The 14,344-nt window shown below is 46.7% G+C and overlaps 1 long non-coding RNA gene across 1 annotated transcript in view; it reads left to right on the forward strand.

The window, feature by feature from the left end:
• LOC147110745 (uncharacterized) overlaps window positions 1-14,344 on the forward strand; it is a 93,722-nt gene that overhangs the window by 34,203 nt on the left and 45,175 nt on the right. Inside the window, exon 2 of the long non-coding RNA XR_015079978.1 lies at window positions 10,508-10,537. This is a non-coding gene — a long non-coding RNA (uncharacterized LOC147110745). The remainder of the gene's footprint in view (window positions 1-10,507; window positions 10,538-14,344) is intronic.

Below are 14,344 nucleotides of genomic sequence, written 5' to 3' on the forward strand. Positions count from 1 at the left end.
ATTCTGTTCTGACATTCTTCTTGCTTACATTCAAAATCTCTTCAGCTGCAACAAGCCAGCTGTTTGGAAACTATTCTCCATATGGTTTGGTAATCCCAAATGCTGCATTTGAAAATTTCAAGAGCTTTCTTTTGAACGGAATCAGAATTCTAAGTCTTGTATTACAATTCAAACCTATAACAAGCTGGTGACCTGTTCTTGTCAAATACAGTAAAGATGTTTATTTATTTAGGGATGTGGGCAAGGCCGGCATTTATTGCCCATCCCTAGTTGCCCTTGAGAAGGTGGTAGTGCTGGGCTGCCTTCTTGATCCGCTGCAGTCTATATGTTGAAGGTAATTCTTTGCTGTTAATTCTTTGTATCAGTTTGATACAACCGAGGGGCTTTGTAGACCATTTCAGAGGGCAGTGAGGAGTCAACCATGTTGGTGTGTGACTGGAGTCAGGTGTAGGCCCAGACCGAGTGAGGACGGCAGGTTTCCTTCCCTAAAGGATGTTGGTGAACCAGATGAGTTTAAACAACACTCTGACAGCTTCATGGTCACTTTTTTACTGAGACCAGCCTTTTTTTTTAGTTTCCCAGATTTAAAAAAAACTGAATTCAAATGGTGGGATTTGAACACGCGTTCTGTTCTTTTTAGTCCAGGCCTCTGGATTACTAATCCAGTAACATAACCTCTGCACTATCATACCTCCTTAATGTGCAAATTTGAAGTGCTTCAGAATGATGCATAAATAAAACCTTGTTCCCCTCCTCTCACCATTTGTTTCACTTGATAAAGGTTTTAATGTGATTTGGTGTAACTAACAAGCCTGACACTATGGCAAATTTATCCAATTGTCAGGATCCTTGGATTGTATTACAGGCTTGGAATACACTCGTTTACTATGTGCAGTCTTATCTACTCTACCATTACTATCTCCAGCTAACTTGTCATAAGGAGGCAGTGATGCAGAGTCTCTGTCTCTGTTATGACATGCAGAATATCCAGTATTGTGTGTGAGCTCTGTTGTTTTTGTCCTTTTATTTGGTATTTCCCTCCACTCCCACGCCCACCCCCTCAGTATTGTGGGGTGATACGTACACCTTCTAACCAGTAGTCTATATCTGTAAATCTGTCTTTACTGTCTTTAATTGTAACTGTAGAAGAAAAGGTGAAAATCTAGAATATACTGAAGAAATAAACACTGAAAATATGTAATGGCTTTGCTCTTTAATTTGATACAATTCATTGACAGGCTGTCTTAATTTAACCTTTTACTCTGGCATATCAACTGAAACATCAGTGTTGTTACTGGGATTTGAGTAAAGCCTAATTGTAGGTTTTATGAAACTTCACACGAACTGTGGTAGATACCCAGCAGTGCAGTTATAGATTTTTGTCCATTTCAGATCTGGAGCATTTTGAGCTGAAGAATTCGAGGATATTATCCAGGTTGCAGGTCTGCCACTGATGGTGGAAGCAATTTGATGTGATGTCAGCTGTGCCTCGGGCACACTCGCCTCTGAGTCAGAAGGTTGTAGGTTCAAGTCCCACTCCAGAGACTTGAGCACATGATCCAGGCTGAGGGAGTGCTGCACTGTGGGAGGTGCTGTCTTTCGGAGAAGATGTTAAACCGAGGTCCCGTCTGCTCCCTCAGGTGGATGTAAAAGACCCCATGGCACTATTCCAGGAAGAGCAGAGGAGGTCTCCTGGTGTCCCGGCCAATATTTATCCCTCAACCAACACCTATTACAGATTATCTGGTCATTTATTTCATTGCTGTTTGTGGGAGCTTGCTGTGCGCAGATTTGTTGCCACATTTCCTACATTACAACAGTGACTACAGTTCTAAAATACTTCATTGGTTGTAAAGTGCTTTGGGCCATCCTGAGGTTGTGAAAGGTGCTGTATAAATGCAAGTGGGGGTGTCCAAAACTAGGGGCCATAAATATAAGGTAGTTACTAATAAATCAGATATGGAATTTAGGAGAAACTTCTTCCCACAGAGTGGTGGGAATGTGGAACTCACTACCACAAGGAGTGGTTGAAGCGAATAGCAAAGATGCATTTAAGGGGAAGCTAGATAAGCACATGGGGCTGATCTTATTGTATGATGAATTGTGGTGTGTTGGAATGACCACTGTGGAATGAGCACCGTGTTGTCCATTCTAGGTTGTTGAGCAGAAGTGTCGAGTAGGGGAGAATATAAGAACTATCAAGGATGAGATAAGGCCAGTCAGCCCGCTGAAGCTCACCCCTCGAATGCCCAACTCTCCCATTTGTTAGGAAGATTATCCAAACTCTTATCTGTTTAAAATACGAAACTTAATTTGATGTCCTCTTGATTTACTGGTCTTGAATTAATATTCTGGGTTCACTTTATTTAATACTTAAATACTTCAGCGTATTTTTTACATTGGCTCTTTTATTTAGACTTTAGAGCTTGAACTTCTCAAATCTTTCCTCCAAGCACAGCCCCTCTACACGAGGAACAAGCCTTGTTCATCATCTTTGCAGTCTTTCCAATGCATTCATGTCCTTTTTTGAAGTGTGGTGACCAAAACTGAGCACTGCCAATTTTATTAAATCATCGTCTCCTGTCCCATATTCTACCTTGGTTTCTGATGGCTTTTAGTTTGATTAAAAGACTTGGTGTGGAATTTTATCAAAATATTTCTGAAAGTACAAATGAATCGTATCAAAGGGAGTTTCACAATTTAATTTATTTGTAATGTCATTGAAGAAGCCAAGGAGGTTTGTCAGGCAGGATTTTTCCATTCATAAATCCATTCTGGCTCTTCAGCTGTTGTATACAGGCACTCTACCAGCCTTACCCTTTAGGATAGGAACATGAGAAACTGGAGTAGGCCATTCAGCCCCTCGAGCCTGCTCCACCATTCGCAGATCATGGCTGATTTGTATCTCAACTTTATTTACCTGCTTTTGCTCCATATCCCTCGATACCCTTGCCCAACAAAAATCTGTCAATCTCGGTGTTAAATTTCAGTTGGCTCCCAGCATCCACAGCTGTTTGGGGGAGACAGTTCCAGATTTCCAATACAATACAATACAAATCGCTTTATTGGCATGATAAGGTACATCTTATGTTGCCAAAGCATCAAAATACATTTATGGTTGAACACATAAACGCGGTTCCATTCATACAGTGTATAAACAGGTATATCCCTGAGTTTATAAATATACATTCGCCTTGTTTATATATACTCTTGTCTTAGTTTACTGGTTGTCCCTCTGTTCATGGCAAGCTGTAACATAGTGTGCCGCCAGTGTTACACAGCTTCTCTCCTCCCCCAGTAGGAATGGGAGTTTTTGGTTGTCAGTCAGATTTCTGAATTCAGGGCATATTTGTGAGAATTTTTGATAGAAATTCTCTCTGATGCCCTGATATTTTCCACAGGCTGTGAGGAAGTGCATCTCTGTCTCAACTACTCCCTGACTGCAGTGAGAGCATATCCTGTCTTCTCTTGGCAGCCTGGTCTGCCTGTGTCTGCCTTTTTCGATCGCTAGGCTATGTTCGCTAAGTCTGTACCTTGTCAAGGTTCTTCTCAGTTTGTTATCCTTTACCATGGTCAGGTAATCAGCTATGTTGTATTGTCTGTTTAGGGCCAAGTAGCAATTGAGTTTGCTTTGGGTTTTTGTTGTTTCTGCCCAATATGTCAGATATTTTTCCTTTTGCTTAGCGACGATTGTGTTGGGTCGAATTCTTTGTGTTACCCTGTCACTGTCCTGGGACTGGTTATTGTTAGTATTGTTATTAATTACTTTACTGAGTCCCAGGACTAGTTGACTGAGGGTATTCTTCTTTATGGTCAGCTCTTGGCATTTCAGGGCGTCGTAGTGATAGCATTGGGGGTTGCTCATTTGTAGGTGATTCCAAAATTTGGTGGCTCTTTTTTGGATAGTGATTATTAATGGGTATTGGCCTAGTTCCGCCCTGCATGCGTTGTTTACTGTTTTCCTTTGAGTCCGGAGGATACTTTTACAGAATTCCGCATGTAGGATCTCAATTGGGTGTTTGTCCCATTTTGCAAAATCTTGTTGTGTTAGTGGTCCCCAGACCTCACTGCCATAGAGTGCAATTGGTTCAATTACTGATTTGAAAATTTTGAGCCAAATGCTAATTGGGATTTCTATTTGGATTGATTTTTTGATGGCATAGAAAGCCCTTCTTGCTTTCTCTTTCAGTTCTCTTTCCACTACCCTTTGTGTGAAGCAGTGCTTCCTGATGTCCCTCTTAAATGGCCTGGCTTTAATTTTAAGATTGTAGCTCCTTGTTTTGGATTCCCCCACTAGGGGAAATAGTTTCTCTCTATCTACCCTATTGAAAATCTCTCATTTTGAGCACCTTAACGTGCTAAACTCAAGGGAGAGCAGGTTGGCCTGAAGACAGCATTTTTTGAAGTTATTGGAGCAGCAACCTCGAGACCAACCTTTGGTGTGAGTAATCAAAAATAAATAAAAGGTTAGCACCCAGTTATCTGGCTAACCGCTCTGAGCATGCTCAGTAGGCTCATTGGTTGGCCTCGGCAAGGTGCAAATCATCAGTCGCCTCGGGTGGCAGTTGGTTAAAATAATTTTGAAATTTAAAAATGGAACTTTTAAGAAATATATCAGTACAAACAGCACTTACTGTGTGGCACCAGGCTGGGTGATTCGGTGATGGGCACAGTGTGGCACCAGGCTGGGTGATTCGGTGACGGGCACAGTGTGGCACCAGGCTGGGTGATTCGGTGACGGGCACAGTGTGGCACCAGGCTGGGTGATTCCGTGATGGGCACAGTGTGGCACCAGGCTGGATGATTCGGTGACGGGCACAGTGTGGCACCAGGCTGGGTGATTTGGTGACGGGCACAGTGTGGCACCAGGCTGGGTGATTCCGTGATGGGCACAGTGTGGCACCAGGCTGGGTGATTCGGTGACGGGCACAGTGCGGCACCAGGCTGGGTGATTTGGTGACGGGCACAGTGTGGCACCAGGCTGGGTGATTCGGTGACGGGCACAGTGTGGCACCAGGCTGGGTGATTCCGTGATGGGCACAGTGTGGCACCAGGCTGGATGATTCGGTGACGGGCACAGTGTGGCACCAGGCTGGGTGATTTGGTGACGGGCACAGTGTGGCACCAGGCTGGGTGATTCCGTGATGGGCACAGTGTGGCACCAGGCTGGGTGATTCGGTGACGGGCACAGTGTGGCACCAGGCTGGGTGATTTGGTGACGGGCACAGTGTGGCACCAGGCTGGGTGATTCGGTGACGGGTACAGTGTGGCACCAGGCTGGGTGATTCGCTGATGGGCACAGTGTGGCACCAGGCTGGGTGATTCGGTGATGGGCACAGTGTGGCAGCAGGCTGGGTGATTCTGCGATGGGCACAGTGTGGCACCAGGCTGGGTGATTCGGTGATGGGCACAGTGTGGCACCAGGCTGGGTGATTCGCTGATGGGCACAGTGTGGCACCAGGCTGGGTGATTCTGTGATGGGTACAGTGTGGCACCCTTAACATTGGAACTCATCACAGCACCATCTACAGCCTCCATATCTAGCTTGAGTAACATTGCTCATGCCAAAATGAGGCTTGTATGCTCTCTGAATACTGGAAGAGAACTTGGAGATTGCATGCTGCCCTGTAATGAGTCTCAGTTGTTGCAAGCATCCCATTGATTCTGTGGAGTATATATTAATTTCAAAACATCTAGTTAAAATTCTCATGGCCCGCGAGGAGACAGGGAGAGTTTGCAGAGAATGGTACACCGCAGTCGTCTCCTTGCATATGCTCTTCATTTGTAGTGCTTGTCAGCCCTCCTGCAGCACTTGATCACACTCGTTCAGCGCACAGTCCCTCTTCCTGCTCATCAGTCATTCCTTTTCCTACTTGGACGTTAAGGCAGCCAGCAACATTTTGACACGAGTTGGCTGATAAATCTAAATGCAAGGTCAGGATATTTCCAGAGTTCAATTTAGTGCTGTAGACGAATGTGTCTCTGTGGCTGCTCCTGGTGTTGTGTGCAGATTGAGATGGTGCATATTGTAGCTGAATGCCCTATTAAAGGAATTGTGCTTTACACAGTCTCCAGAAATGAACTGGGACAATCTCATAATTGTGGATCAGTGATTTAGAGTAGAGGCAGGTGTTGTACGGAAAGTTTGAGATATGAGTAACGATGTGTGTGTGGATACACTGGCTGGTAATCATAGTGCAGATGGCAATATAGAAACCTGGAGCCCAGGCTCCCCTTTTGGCTCAGCGAATTTAATTGAGAGAATTACTGAGCTATATAAATCAGGAGGGTCCAAGATCTCGTCCTTGGTCTCTGCTGATTTGAGCTGGGGCAGCATAGGTGACCCTGAAAATCAACCAGGGCTCCTGCTGCTACTTACTCTGCAATGACCACTGCTGGAACCCTAGTCCACTCTATCACCCCCAGCACCCCTTCCCCTTCGCCCGGCACCTTCCCGTGCAAGCGCAGGAGATGCAACACCTGCCCTTGTACCTCCCCCCCTTCCCACTGTCCAGGGCCCCAAACACCCCTTCCAGGTGAAACAGTGATTTACTTGTACTTCTTGCAATCTAGTATACTGTATTCGCTGCTCATGATGTGGTCTCCTCTACATTGGGGAGACCAAATGCAGATTGGGTGATCGCTTTGCGGAACATCTCCGTTCAGTCCGTAAGGATGACCCCGAGCTTCCGGTCGCCTGTCATTTCAATTCACCGCTCCATTCCCACTCAGACCTCACCATCCTCGGCCTCTTGTATTGTTCCACGGAAGCTCAGCGTAAGCTCGAGGAACAGCACCTCCTTCCGATTAGGCACTTTACAGCCTTCCGGACTCAACATAGAGTTCAACAATTTCAGATCATAACCTCGGCCCCTATTATATTTTTATATATTTTTTATCCACACCTTTGCTTTGTGCCTTTTCCTTTTTTTCTCTCCCACATGGCAGCTGTCTCTCAATCTGCCAGCGCATTTCACACTTCATCTAGAGCCATCTTTTGTCTCTTTACCTGTCCTATTACTATCTCGTCTCATCTTGAATATCTCTTAATGTCTCTTCACCTCCCAGACCTTCCCTTTTGTTCTTTCACCCCCTCCCCCATTTCCCAGCCCCCAAACTGGCCTTTTAATCTGTTTCATTTCCTGCCTTTTTTTCTCAGTTCTGAAGTGTTTCGACCTGAAACGTTAACTCTGTTTCTCTCTCCACGGATGTTGCCTGGCCTGCTGAGTTTTTCCAGCATTTTCTGTTGTTACTGCTGGAACTGTGCCTGTTTGGCCGTCTGGTGAGCAAAGAATAGGGCTTGGCTGGGAGGCCCCCTGCAGTTGAATATCATGCCGGCATGGTGTTGAGGTTTCCAAGGTTACCTGGTCCCTGTTCAACCATGCCCCAGCATGGGGTTAACACGTGCAGGAGGGGATTGGGAGAAAGTTTGCAGTGAAAAAGGAAGCCAAGTTGAAATATTCAAGATTGATATATTCTTCTAATCGAATATTTGAAATTGTACAGAGGGTTGCTTAGAAGTACATGGATTCTTTGAAACTTCCCTCAACCTTTCATTTCATTCATTAAAGTAGCTGTTTGTTACTGAGCTGATGTGTGAAGGGCTGGACTGAAGCAGAGTTGTCCCTTTACTGCAGTATTATTGTCAGCCACAACCTGCAGAGCATATTTTCCCAAACTCATTTGTCCAGATCAGACATAGAACCCTCCAGTTACACATTTGAAGACATTTTTCCACAGATGAAGGGCCTTGTTATGGCTCCACTTCTGACAATGCTTCCCCTGCTGATGCTCTTTAGTGATCACTCTTGTGGAGCTGTTTGACACTTGACACGATGCTTGCAAGTGTAAGCTCGTGGTCATATGGTAGAAGCATAACCAGGCTATGGAGTGGGACAGAGGTTGGGTACAGGACAGAATAAACACCATATTCAGCAAGTGAGGTTTTCAATTATCACTGCTGTGCTAGACAGTGACCACTACATTTAGTAAAGGTGTGTGACTTTCCCAGTACGCCAGCGAGTGCCGCCTTAGTGCTAGTGTCTGCTCCCTCCAGATATATATTGAGGCACCATTATCTAGTTAAAATCTCCAATGTTTTTAATTAAGCTAATAGTTAAACAACTGTTCCAGTTTCTGTATTGCACAAGGTCTCGCTGTCTAGTGGCCAAGGTGAGAGTTGATAGTCCTTAACTTGCCCTTTTTGCATAACCATTACAACAGTGACTACACTTCAAAAGTACTTCATTGGCTGTAAAGTGCTTTGGGATGCCCTGAGGTTGTGAAAGGCGCTATATAAATGCAAGTCTTTCTTGCATCCTTCTCCACCTCTGAAAGCTGGTGATCATTGTGCTCTGTACTTTCTGTTTATATCTGCCCTTGCCATTATACTTGTACCTGTCTATTCCACCATATCATCTTGCCCGGCTCGTCTCTGCCTGCTTCTTGATCTATTAGCAATTTTACGAGACAGTAACAACCCAAATAAATTTTCTTCTGACTCCCCAGTAATGCGCCTACAATATGTCATTTTTCTCATCATAATCAGTCTTGGCACTTCTCTCTTCCTGTGCTAGTTCAAGGATCGTAGTCATTCCTGAGCCAATGTAGTGTAACAATGACCCACGCCATGTGCTGTGTATTGCCTTGTTCACCTTGCACACTGTAGCTGCTATTATATTACACCAGACCCATGCGAGTGCCGCCAGTTCCTGTAAGTGTGATCACTTGTTAGCTAGCTAGCTACGGGCAGCATGTTCCTGTAAAATGAAGTTCAGTTAATGTAATCCATTCCTAGAAATGAGACTCTTTTAATTTAAGAAGGCAGCAAAGGACACAGCGGGTCAATGTGTGGTTAATTGTGCCCCTGCCGTAGCAATTTAGGAATCTGCCATTTGTGCTGTTGTCCCTGTCCTGGAAAGACACCTGATGTTGGCATTGGGGTAGGTGTATTGAATGGACAAAACCTTCACCAGTATTGCTAAATCATCTAAACTTGGTGTGATCGAGCTGAATTTTGTGTCGAGGTGTATTTTGGTCTTGGGAGATTTCCCCTGCATGCACCCCACAATGACCAATCTTACTGTTCCTCCAAGACTAGAATTCAACCCGGTGAATGTTTCATGTGACAGAAGTGCCCACGTACACAGTCTGGCCAGAAAATACAGCTTGGTATACAAGAGGCATTTTCATTGTGTGTTCTGCATTCACCATCGTGAATTCTGCTCCTAATGTACCTGGTGGTTTGTGGTTCACAGCACAGATTCATTACCCTTCTGCCCATAAGAATTCCCGGTTCATCATTCAGGCTGAAGCTTTTGCAGTTCCTGTCAATAGTCGGTTTGATTTTCTGTTCTACCATGTGTAGTCCCAGTGGAAACCTCCACGGTACAGCGCGTGGTGAGCATTCTGTCTCTGGAGCCCTTGTACAGCGGAGCACTGTGGAATTGTATATCAATATCTATATATATATATAAATAATCTAAGACATTAACTCTCTCGACACTTCAGTAGCCCAGACAGGCAGATGCTTGCTGTGCCCATCAATCTGGCTCTAGCACACTAGTGCTTTACTGACTCTCTTATCCAGATGTCTGGTAATTATCATTTAGATCACTCGTATCAATTATCGCTGGGTAGCTAGCCATATGATGTTTTGCAACTGTTCTAGATATTGACTTGTTACATCGATGACCACGAGTAGAGAGCAGCGGCTATACTTTAGAAAGCAGTACATGCTTTTGTACTTGTGACACGGCCCTGTGCTTCGTAGTACACAGAGTTAGAAAGATGCACTGTGTTTTATGAGGCCATAATACATTGTGGAAATCGGATGATCTTCACTTCGAGAGTGACACCTTATTACCATGCTCTGAATTCCGAGATACGCCCGTGTATTTACAGCATGGGGGGTGGGGGGGAAATCAGTGATCCATAAGAACATAAGACATGGGAGCAGGAGTAGGTCATTTGGCCCCTCGAGCCTGCTCCGCCATTCAATAAGATCATGGCTGATCTAATCTCGGCCTCAACTCCATTTCCCACCGATCCCCATAACCCTTGACTCCCTCATTGTTCAAAAATCTGTCTATCTCCACCTTAACTATATTCAGTGACCCAGCCTCCACAGCTCTCTGGGGAAGAGAATTCCAAAGATTCACGACCCTCTGAGAGAAGAAATTCTTTCTCATCTCTGTTTTAAATGGGTGCCCCTTATAAATCCATCTTGTTTGAAGTGATGTAAAGTTTCAACAGATTGAGATCAGGCGTACATGTTGTATGAGAGGGATGATAAGGTTCTGTATAAAAGTTCTTCAATTATCTTTAAATAAACCTTTTCAATTTTTTTTTACTGTTGTTGTATGTCTCTTTGCCCAATGCTGCTGTCTCTTTGGTTCTGTGCATAGAGGAGTAGATAAAATCCTTTAGTCATTTTTAAAAAATATACTTTGAGATTGCACATATTTGCTTCTGTGATTTTAACCCATTTTATTTCATTAATCTACAGCAGAAAAAAAAATCGACTGATGTACTTCAGGTCAGTAAAAGTCACCTAAATATAACATCACCATGTGTGTCTAAATCCTTTGAAAGCTGCTGTACTGTGGCGATAGATCATGGAATCATAGAATTCTACAGCATAAAAAGAGGCCAGTTGGCCCATCATGCATGTGCCAGCTCTCTGAAAGAGCTGTCCACTTTCCCCTTTAAAATTTTCCTTTTTCAAATATTTATCCATTTCCCTTTTCAAAGCTATTTTGGATTCTGCTTCCATCACTGTTTCTGATGGAGCATTCCGTGTCCTAACAACCCTCTGCATTTAAAAAAAATCTAACCTCTCGCTTTGTTCTTTTGGTCTGATCTTAAATTTATATGCTGTAGTTATTGACTTACCCATGAGTTTACCTATCTAAATCCCTCAGGCATCTATGACCTGTAAGTCAATCTAGGCTATCAATTTAGCGCAGTACTGAGGTCGTGCTGCATTATTGGAGGTGACGTCCTTCGAATTCAGGTTCAACCGAGGTCCTGTTTGCCTGTTGAGATGGACATATGAGATTCCATGGCACTATTTGAAGAAGTTCGCCTGGTATCTTGGCCAACATTCTTCCCTCAACCAGCACTACCAAAAACAGACTTAACTAGTCATCTTGCTGTTTGTGAAAACATTGGTCCTGCCACAAACTCTGCTCTGTTTTCACTGACCTCTGCAACCTGTCCTTCGAATTAAGATTGAACCTGAATTCGAAGGACGTCGCCTCCAATAATGCAGCACGACCTCAGTACAGGTACTGCGCTAAATTGATAACCTAGATTGACTTACAGGTCATAGATGCCTGAGGGATTTAGATAGGTAAACTCATAGGTAAGTCAATAACTACAGCATATAAATTTAAGATCAGACCAAAAGAACAAAGCGAGAGGTTAGATTTTTTTTTTTAAACGCAGAGGGTTGTTAGAACACGGAATGCTCCATCAGAAACAACCCCTCTACTGTTGAAACCTTTACTCATGTTATTGTCACCTCTAGACTGGTCCTCTAATGTCCACTTGCTGGCTTCCATCTTCCACCTCTCCGCCTCCCTTTCTTCCTTTAAGACCCTTTTTAAAACCCACATCTTTGGTCAAGCTTTTGGTTACACATCCTAATCTCTCCTCCTTTGGCTCATCTATTTTATCTTGCAGCCCTGTGAGTGCCATGGACAGTTTTGAGTTAATGGTGTAATATATATACATATATGCAAGAGGTTGTGATAGTAATGCTTCTGAACCTGTTCTGCAAAACAGCGACAGCCTGGTATGTTGCTTTTCATTACAGTCTGAAACTTGTGGGTTCCTTGCCTAACTTCTCCTCCAATGTAATCGTCACCAGGTGTCACGGAGATAGGCTTGAGGATGGTTGGTGTGGGAAATGGGGATAAAAAGGCCATGCTGGTTAAGAGGAGGGTTGAAGTTGGGGCAGAGTAGAGAGTGTATTACTCTGCATCGTGCTGTGATGTGTCTAACATGACGGTGTTTGATGCTGACACTGGGAGCACTGACATCCCGCACCTTGATGAGCACAAAAAATATTGGTTCAGGTGGTCCTGCTCTGCAAGTCCAACATGTGCAGATCTCTACAGTGTAAACAGACAGGATCCTTTCTAAAATAAAATAACCCAACCTTTTCTTGATTTTTCTACTTGCAATTTGTATTGATCTCTGTGCCTGTGGGATTAAAAGGAGCTTTTACGTTGGCAGGGTTCAGGTTCTCGATCAACAACTTGTGACGGTTCAGGTTCTCGATCAACAACTTGTGACGTACAAGCACTGCCCTCCCTGATTCCTTTAACCATTGTGCCCCTTGGACTGTTTAACGTTGCCTCGGACAGCTGTTCTCTTGACCCATGAAAGGCCTGGCCATTGGAGGTGCCCAATCCATCTCCTGAATGCCAGTAGTGTTGGTGATGGGAGCGCCACTTGTATTGGAGAGATGTCTGTTGGAGAGTAACATTCGGTGCAGCAGTGCTATGCTATGGAGTGATATGTGTGCAGATTCATGGTCAGAATTTCAGAGTTTCCAATCTTAAATGTAAGGGTTAATGTTACCTTTCTAGCTTGAGGCAAAAACTGGAAAGCACAGAACACTGACCTTGGAGAAAATTATATGGACAAATCCTAAAAAGACCAGCTAGTTTGCTGCCTGTCTTTCGATTTCTGTCTGGTAGAGTTCCAGTGCGGTGAATCATCTCTGTTGCTAGGCAAAATGACTTGTAGTGGAGCGTCCTGATCTGCTGCAATATGACAGAGGCCTTCGCACAGTGACTTTGTGCAACTCTTTTATTCTTAAACTAAGCATATGGGAACTGTGTTCAAATTCAGTTTAAACTGAATAATCAACTCATCTCTTCCCCACTGTCTCCCTCATCTCTCTGTCTCCCCCGTCTCCCTCATCTCTCTCTCTCTCTCCCCCGTCTCCCTCATCTCTCTCTCCCCCCGTCTCCCTCATCTCTCTCTCTCTCCCCCGTCTCCCTCATCTCTCTCTCTCTCTCTCCCCCCGTCTCCCTCATCTCTCTCTCTCCCCCGTCTCCCTCATCTCTCTCTCCCCCCCATCTCCCTCATCTCTCTCTCTCCCCCATCTCCCTCATCTCTCTCTCTCTCCCCCCCGTCTCCCTCATCTCTCTCTCTCTCCCCCGTCTCCCTCATCTCTCCCCCGTCTCCCTCATCTCTCTCTCTCTCCCCCCGTCTCCCTCATCCCTCTCCCTCCACTGTCTCCCTCATCTCTCTCACCCCCGTCTCCCTCGCCTCTTTCCCCCCCCGTCTCCCTCGCCTCTACCCCCCCGTCTCCCTCGCCTCTACCCCCCCGTCTCCCTCGCCTCTACCCCCCGTCTCCCTCGCCTCTACCCCCCGTCTCCCTCGCCTCTACCCCCCGTCTCCCTCGCCTCTACCCCCCGTCTCCCTCGCCTCTACCCCCCGTCTCCCTCGCCTCTACCCCCCGTCTCCCTCGCCTCTACCCCCCGTCTCCCTCGCCTCTACCCCCCGTCTCCCTCGCCTCTACCCCCCGTCTCCCTCGCCTCTACCCCCCGTCTCCCTCGCCTCTACCCCCCGTCTCCCTCGCCTCTACCCCCCGTCTCCCTCGCCTCTACCCCCCGTCTCCCTCGCCTCTACCCCCCGTCTCCCTCGCCTCTACCCCCCGTCTCCCTCGCCTCTACCCCCCGTCTCCCTCGCCTCTACCCCCCGTCTCCCTCGCCTCTACCCCCCGTCTCCCTCGCCTCTACCCCCCGTCTCCCTCGCCTCTACCCCCCGTCTCCCTCGCCTCTACCCCCCGTCTCCCTCGCCTCTACCCCCCGTCTCCCTCGCCTCTACCCCCCCGTCTCCCTCGCCTCTACCCCCCCGTCTCCCTCGCCTCTACCCCCCGTCTCCCTCGCCTCTACCCCCCGTCTCCCTCGCCTCTACCCCCCGTCTCCCTCGCCTCTACCCCCCGTCTCCCTCGCCTCTACCCCCCGTCTCCCTCGCCTCTACCCCCCGTCTCCCTCGCCTCTACCCCCCGTCTCCCTCGCCTCTACCCCCCGTCTCCCTCGCCTCTACCCCCCGTCTCCCTCGCCTCTACCCCCCGTCTCCCTCGCCTCTACCCCCCGTCTCCCTCGCCTCTACCCCCCGTCTCCCTCGCCTCTACCCCCCGTCTCCCTCGCCTCTACCCCCCCGTCTCCCTCGCCTCTACCCCCCGTCTCCCTCGCCTCTACCCCCCGTCTCCCTCGCCTCTACCCCCCGTCTCCCTCGCCTCTACCCCCCGTCTCCCTCGCCTCTACCCCCCGTCTCCCTCGCCTCTACCCCCCGTCTCCCTCGCCTCTACCCCCCGTCTCCC

This window comes from Somniosus microcephalus, chromosome 11, assembly GCF_052327205.1.
Source record: "Somniosus microcephalus isolate GS21.2 chromosome 11, FLI_Smic_1.0, whole genome shotgun sequence".
Lineage (NCBI taxonomy): Eukaryota > Metazoa > Chordata > Chondrichthyes > Squaliformes > Somniosidae > Somniosus > Somniosus microcephalus.